At 35.2% G+C, this 8,307-nt stretch overlaps 2 pseudogenes; one reads left to right on the forward strand and one right to left on the reverse strand.

Moving 5' to 3' along the window:
* The first annotated feature begins 315 nt into the window (after nucleotides 1-315).
* Nucleotides 316-2,445, forward strand: LOC115979343 (annotated as a pseudogene).
* A 1,153-nt stretch (nucleotides 2,446-3,598) lies between these two features.
* Nucleotides 3,599-7,235, reverse strand: LOC115979345 (annotated as a pseudogene).
* Between the last annotated feature and the right edge of the window lie 1,072 nt (nucleotides 7,236-8,307).

An 8,307-nucleotide genomic window follows, 5' to 3' on the forward strand; every position in this document is an offset into this window, starting at 1 on the left:
GGACACTGAAGCAAAATTAGATAACAATTAGAATCTAATTTAGAATTAAATTAGATTTTCTTTCAGTTTTGATTTTAATTGTATATATAGATTACAATTACACATATATGGTTAAGAAATTAATTGGACAATTTAAAAAATAAAAGGAATTAAATTGAAATTTAGCCTAATAATAATAATAACAAATAAATAAATAAATAAAAAAGAAAGAAAGAAAAAGAAAGAAGAGACGACAGCGTATTGAGTTAGAATCGAATGTCAAAGGAATCAGCAAAACAATGCCAAGTCATTTGTTTTTTGTTTCCTTCTCTTTGTTATTTCTCTCTGTTTGTTTTTGGTATTTTCTCCTCATCATATACTTTCTCGTCAAAAGAGAAAAAGGGCTCTGAACGAAGTTCGAACTCGTTGCTTCACTCTCCGATCTGCCACTCCACCACCATGACTTCTCCTCCTTTCGATTTTTGAAGTTCCGAAGCTAAGCCGAAACCAAACCCGACCCGAGCTGGTAGCTGAGACTGTCGTCATTGTGAAATGGGTAAATCAACATCCTCTCTTCTTTTTATATGCAATCGTTTGATTATTAGAGTAAGCCTTCCATTTCGTTCTTATACTTCTCATTATTGTTCTACTATTAGAGAAAATGCGAAAACCCCATATCAGAATCGGAATCAGTTTTTGAAATCTGTGAGACATCACTGCAAATCTGTAACCTTTAAAAATCTTGATCATGCCTTAGGCCTGTTTGATAGAATGCTTCACATGGACCCTTTGCCTTTCATTGGAGATTTTACTCTATTGTTGGGTGGCATTGCAAGAATGAAGCATTACTCTGTAGTTGTTACTCTAATTAAACGAATGGAATCATTCGGAATCGCTCCCAGTGATTATACTCTCCCTGTTTTGATTAATTGCTTCTGCCATCTGAACCGGGTCGATTTTGGTTTCTCGATCATAGCAACAATTTTGAAACTTGGATATCAACCAAACTGTATAACTCTAACCACTCTTGTCAAGGGGCTTTGTCTTAAAGGTAATATTTCTGGAGCTGTGAGTTTGGTAGAGGAAATGGAGAACAAAGGGTACCAACCTAATGCATATACTTGTGGAACGATAGTAAATGGTTTGTGTAAGATTGGCCAGACTGGTGTGGCTATTAGGTTGCTCAGGAAGCTTGAAAAAGGGAATTTTGAACAAAATGTGGTGCTCTATAGCATGGTCATTGACAGTTTATGTAAAGATAGATTGGTAACTGAGGCTTTGAACCTTTTATTTCAAATGACGAGTAAAGGCATTCAACCAGACATTGTCACTTACAATTCCTTAGTTCAAGGCCTATGCAATTTTGGCCGGTGGAGGGACGTAGCTACTTTGTTGAATGAGATGGAGCAAAGGAAGGTCATGCCAAATGTACAAACATATAGCATATTGGTGGACGCACGTTGCAAGGAAGGGATGTTGACTGAGGCAAATGAAGTTTTTGATATAATGATTCAAAGAGGCATTGATCCTAACATAGTCACTTACAATTCTTTGATTGATGGTTATTGTTTGCAAAACAGACTGGATGAGGCAGTTAAGACGTTTAATATGATGGTTGAGAAGGGTTGTTCACCCGATGCATTTAGCTATAACATATTGATAAATGGATATTGCAAAAGTAAAAAAATTGATGAGGCAATGCGTCTTTTTCATGAAATGTCCAACAAAGGAATGATTCCTAATGTTGTGACTTACAACACTCTTATCGATGGGTTTTTCAAAGTGGAGAGAGTCCAGGCTGCACTAGAGCTATTCAATACAATGCGAGCTTGTGGCCAACATCCAGATCCCCAAACCTGTGCCATCTTGTTAGATGGATTTTGTAAGAATAGATGAATTGCTGAGGCAATGGCATTGTTTCGGGAGATGGAAGAAAAAAAGTTGGACCACTATATTGTGTTTTACAACATCTTGATTGATGGTTTTTGCAATGTTGGGGAACTTACAACTGCAAGAGAAATCTTTAGTGGTCTTCTTGCAAAAGGATTGCAACCTAATGTTCGGACTTACACTATAATGATCAAAGGATTTTGCAAGAATGAACTAGTTGATAAAGCAGGTGAGCTGCTTGAGGAAATGGATAGCAACGGTTGTTCACCTAACGAGTGCACATATAACACATTAATCCAAGGGTTATTGCAACATGGTGAGACATCAAAGGCAATGAAATATCTCAAAATGATGGTTGACAAGGGATTTTCAGCAGACGCAACAACTGCTGCCTTGTTTATTGACTTGCTGTTGTCTAATCAAGTAGATGAAAATATTCAAGAGCTACTTCCAAAGTTTGAGTGAAGGTTATTTAGTTTTTCAAGATCAAGGACAACTTTTATATTTTAACCTATCGCTTGTCATTATATAAGTGATGTATATTTGCTTCTAGTAAAATTTAATACTTTTTATGAGATGGTGTTTCTTTCCCATTTTGTGCACAAGATTGTTTGTTCCTTTTACTATCTGATCTTTTGTTGCGATTATTTTGTGCCCTTATTTTGTTGCATTAAACCCTTTTTCATGGATAGGTGTTTCAAAAATTTTCTAATGTAAAGTTAATGCGAAATATCATACCCCTTATATGGGTATGCACTCCCTAAACCAGCCTCAAAATTATTAAACCCTTAGTGATTAGGTCTGCACCAAGTTAGTTCTTGAATCAGTTTTAGTTTTACAAAAGTAGTATGGTTGTAATTTGCTTATCAAATTTAGTTTTAAAGCAGGTTATGGGTGCTTGTAAGTTAAACTATTGCTTTAAAGCTGTCAGACTTCTGAAATATCAATAAGTTTAAGTTACTATCTCTTTCACTTTCATACCTTTTAGTTATCTTTTGCCAAAAGGTAGGATCTATTTTGTGTCCAACCATCATAATTCTGATATCCTATTTGTGCTTACGACGATTTGAGTGTTACTAGAGATTCTTGAATCTTTATTCATATGAGGGTGTGTAGGATAGCTGTTTTAAAGTAAGAGTTCCATTATCAATACATTTTATTTATTTATTTCCATGACGTGGAACCTCACCAAGGCAGGGCCCTTTGACCCACCCCTAGGTAGTATATTTAGTTATTTTTATATAACACAGGGACAACAGTGAAACAAATAGTATAATTAGTTTGGCACTTTGGTTGCTTCATGACTCCCTCCCATTAGATAAAGCTATCTCTATATTGGAGTAAACTTATTGTTTTACTTGTACTGTATGTAATCATAAACTTATTGTTTTACTTGTACTGTATGTAATCATATCAACATATTGACTAATGATTAAGGACGAAGTATTTTCGTTGCAAGTTATTCTTGTACATGGTGATATTTATTTTCTTGTATTGGCACTAGGTTGTTTGTTGCTATTCTAGTTTTGTTCTCTTTCCTTGGAACTAAGTTGAACACTAGTGTTGTAGATTTGAACTTATTTTTGTGAAAATTATCTTGAACTTCAGTTGATGCAACATTGTGAACACGCAATTAGTTTTATGTATTTGTGAAATGACAGAATAATTTGTTTGGAATTGGTTATGCTCATGGTGCTCGTGATAGGTCAATTGAATATCAGCCAAAGACCATTGATACTAGTAGATTTTCCTTAGTAGTTAATATTAGATCTAGATGGGATTGCTGGTCTGTTCTCTTGCAGGCCATCAGTAAATTTACAATCTCAATGACTTTGGAGACTAAGGTCTTCAATCGTATCCTAATTATCAACAAAATTTCTTTCCTTTCAAGGATACCCTATTTCATCACTTGTCTTTCTCAGCAAACCACAAATACATCCTTCAGTGACCACCTTTGTCTCTCGCTTTTAGCAGGGGGATTGATGACAGCTCTCTCAGCATTGGCAAAATGATAACCAATCACAATCTCCCTCCTTTGTTAGGCTCGTAAGGTTATCTCATAGAAACTCAATTCCTCCCCTTCATGAAGATAGAGATCTGCTTGTCTTATATGCATCTCATTCCCCTGATAAAAGCCAAAACATTTATGATTGATTAAATAGGTAACTCTCTGCATATGTGTGTGTGTGTGTGTGTGTGTGTTGATAGGTAAACAAAGTAAAGTATGCAACCCATTCACATGGATAGTATTACTAACGCATGGACCCCTGAAGCACTAGCCAAAAGCATGTGTTAACACCCAATCAATATATTCGCACCTAATGTTCAGGAGAGGTATGCCGTAGACCACTGACATTGTTACATTAATCCAATGAGTTCTTTCCCAGGGGAGATCCTGTTGGTGGTGCCAATACTTCCACAAGTATCACAAGTCCTCAATCTCATTAATTATGAAAATTGTTCCTGAATGCCACCCTAGTGCAAATGTTTATTAAGGAGAAGCTAAAATGTAATGCTACTTACTGAATCAAAAGATTGCAGGGGAAGGCTTTCTAAATGACGCCGTATTACAGCATTTCCCTCATGATGAACCTAGGATATATTCACCAATCGGTTTATGTCAAGTCCACCATCAGTAAGCTTCTTCTCCCTCTCCTTTTCAAGAACATCATTGAACATCCAAAGCTCTGAACCAGGTGCTAGAAACGCATCCAATACCTCAAAACATTGATGAATAAATGAAAGTTGAGTATTTCAATTGTTCTACTGTATCACCAAAGCAGATATAGCAAGTGAAGACAGGGAAAGCTAGTAAAAACTAATTTACAAGTGTCCTGGTTACGAAGATTAAAATAAATAAAAAATTAAAAAGAAAAAAAAGTTTTTGAAATGATTACCACCATTTCCTTTATAACAAGAACCTGCGCCCAAGTATTGGGAGCATGATTACAAATTTTGTGTTACATTACCATAATCATATCCTCCATATCTCGTCGCCAACCACATAAAAATATATTTTCTGTAGATTTTGGAACAAAAAAATCTTTGGGTAGACTTCCTCTCCAAACCTGCAGCATTCAGGCCAAAAGAAGATGGAATTAGGGGCTTCAATAGAAAAAACTTACCACAATCATATCATCAATGTCTCTCCTCCATCCACAAAGTAGAATCTTCTGTGACTTTCTTGCTGGTCGGGCAATGTTTTTGGATGATGCTTCTTTGACCTAAACGATCAGATTGATCATACTTTTGTAAGTTTTAATTATGGTATGCCTCATTCACTTAAACTCCATGGTAGGCATCATTCCAATGTGCACAAATTAGAAGATCTTATATTTATTTTTTATTTTCTATTTATTTATATTAGTTTGATTGGCCTAACTGTGACTTATTAACTTTAATTTAAAAAGAAAACACAAATCATGCTTTCGTATTAGATTGAAGTTATGACTTTACCCTCCACCAGTTGTCAGTTACGAGAGAGATGTCATCTGGTTCCAAAAACATTACATTTATTTTATTTGCTCCTGTATTTATTTTGTCAAATCATATTTAGTACAATGGAAATGACTACCTTTGCATTAACAATGGGCACCATTGTCAAAGTACAGTTATTTATACAATAAACAATCAAGGCATACATAGGTTGACAGATCCGATAGCATTGCACACCACTTAAGACTTAAGAGATCAAGTAGGGACAACCCACATGATTATAAAATTTAATTGGTCAAGTAGATGGGTTTGTTTAATACTTCAAGTGCATTCAACAGCTCTTTATTTCCTATGAGGTGGTAGACCTATCTAATTTGATTAGGTTATTGTGATGGTATAAGCATTGACACCTCAATTTTATGGAATATAATGACAAAAATGGACCCTTTTTTTTTAATTGATAAGTTACACACACATCAAGTGGGTTTTGAACTCAAAACCTTACCTGCAGTCAACTCTTGCAAAAAGAGGAAGTGCCATTTGAACTAGAGCTCATTGGCAACAAACAAACATGCACAACTTATAAATGGTAAAACCTCTTAGTGAAGCTACAATTATATTGTTGCAATATTTATCTTTCTTGCATGTACATGAACATTTATGTCTAGGAAATCCTTTTTAGAGGAAAAGATCGGCCAATAACCAAAGACAGAAGTTTATGAGGGAGAAATAAATTTTTTAATCAATATAATTTGAACCTAACATCTAGCCAAATGCAAGTAACACTCAAATTCTCAATGAAAAAACATTAGCAAAGCTGTTCCAGTGCAGTCCAATGGACAATTTCATTTGAACACTAGAAAAGCATATAGTTCAATAGAATAGAAATACTGCAATATGCTGAAGCAGATCTGTATTTCTCCAAGAGATATTGATCATTGGCTTCTTGTAATGTTGATTACTAAATCAACTATATAGCCTATATTTGCTCCTAGCCAAGTCATAGAAATGTTTTCCTACTTCAGACAGTTACTTTTTTCTAAGTCTATTTGTTGCTTCCTTTCCCTTTTCAATCGAAGGGTCTGAATATCACCTGATGTGGACAAAAAGTAATCAAAGCATTTCTTTTTCTTGTGTGCATGTGCATGGCAAGTGGAGTGAACTAAGTCTCCCACAACGAAATACCTCAACTATTCCACTAAACAAAAAAAATTAAACAAACTAGCAGAATATCAAGCAATTTATTTGAAATCTATATGTTCCAAGGAAAATGTAAGCACCATAGGCAATGCTGCTGGAGAATAGGTGTCATCATCCTCAGCTATAACAAGCACTTCATCGCCTTCTTGTAGGATATAGGAATCCTCCAGATTAAGAACAATTTTACCACCATATGATGCAACCTTGACTCCACAAGGATTGGCATCAGGAAAACTAATTAAGACATCCTCAAATTGCATGCCATCCAACTGTGGCCATCTCTTGATGTAGAACTCACAATTTTCAAACCCAAGAATATCTTCCCAGATCTGCCACAGACAACAACCCATCAAGGGAAAAAAGTACAGACATCCCATACAAGTAATTAAATGAATCTTATTATAGCACTTAATTTGCATAATATGGTGATACAGGGCAGTAAATGAAACTCAAATAACTAGTAATATAAAAAAGAAATACTAAATTAACATTAGGAAACTATCAAAATAATGTTAAAGGGTATAGAGTAAAGGAAATTAACCTATGCAAGTCCTGGCTGCCGAGCACATTGAATCATCAAACAACCAATTATCTCCGCCAACGAGTTTAACAAAGATCTCGTTGTCAAGATCACTAAGTTCCACAACTATGTGTCCTCTAAGCCCTTCCTTAACTCCGGTTAGACTTAAAACTGTTCTAAGTGCACGAGCATCACTCTGTATCAGATCAAATGTGAGTTAATAGCAATTTAACCTTATCTCATATCAACCATTATAAATATCAATGTTGTCACTCAAGAAGGCCTGGTCAGTATTTCCATCTTCAGCAAGGACAATGATTGCACAGGCCTTGGAGACAGATACCTATGAAGCAAAAGTTGTCAGCAAAATTAATGAAGCTTACATTGGTCTTATCATCAGGTAGCTCATATCCAACAAAGAATAATTAGTTCAATGAGGCTGCAGTACATTGTACATCTGAAATTAAAACAACTGCTATGTAAAAATAACTGCTCAACAGACTTGACACTGGGGGCAGAGAAGCTAAAATCACAGAGTTGTAAACAAGTTTGTGGAATAACTAATTTATAATTTCAAATTGACTTTCAATTTTTGGGCTCTATTTTGGAGGGTGAGAGAAGGGGGGGGGGGGGGGTTATACTTATTTATTCAATTCCCTTTTGAACTGATAAGAAAATAATGACTTCATTTCCCCCCAACCCCCACCCCCAAAAAGAAGAAGAGAGAGAGAGAGAGAGCACAAAAAAGGATGAACATAAATCTAAAATGAACTCAAAATAAGAATTATACATTAACAGACATAAAAGTAATTAAAAGTTATGTATTTTGAGAAAGTCTAAACACTTTTGCCAAAAGTCTTTAGTAGATTTATTGGAGAGTTACGAACACTTAATGATCTCTTTAATGATCCAACTTTGCCAGTGGATTGAGATCAGTCAACAAGCTTATAGAAAGGGATTCATAACCAGAAACTAGTAATATGACAAGGCTTATATGTTGAACAACCAAAGTAGGCAGACCTTTTTCAGATCAGCTAGAATCAGAGGGCTCCCACTTCAACATATCACTGATGTTCCTTTAAAATTGAATTCCATCTTAGCAATGTCAAGCTTTTAGGCGATTTCTTATTTCTTTTTCAGATATAAATACCATGGCAGGAATTTGATATACGTCTCACCCAACTATAACTACCTTGATTTGTTACTAAAGAATACTAGAAGTGTAAATGATGCAAACTAGCAATTACATTGACCAAGCATTATTAGTTACTTGATACCAAGAA

This window comes from Quercus lobata, chromosome 3, assembly GCF_001633185.2.
Source record: "Quercus lobata isolate SW786 chromosome 3, ValleyOak3.0 Primary Assembly, whole genome shotgun sequence".
Classification (NCBI taxonomy): Eukaryota; Viridiplantae; Streptophyta; class Magnoliopsida; order Fagales; family Fagaceae; genus Quercus; species Quercus lobata.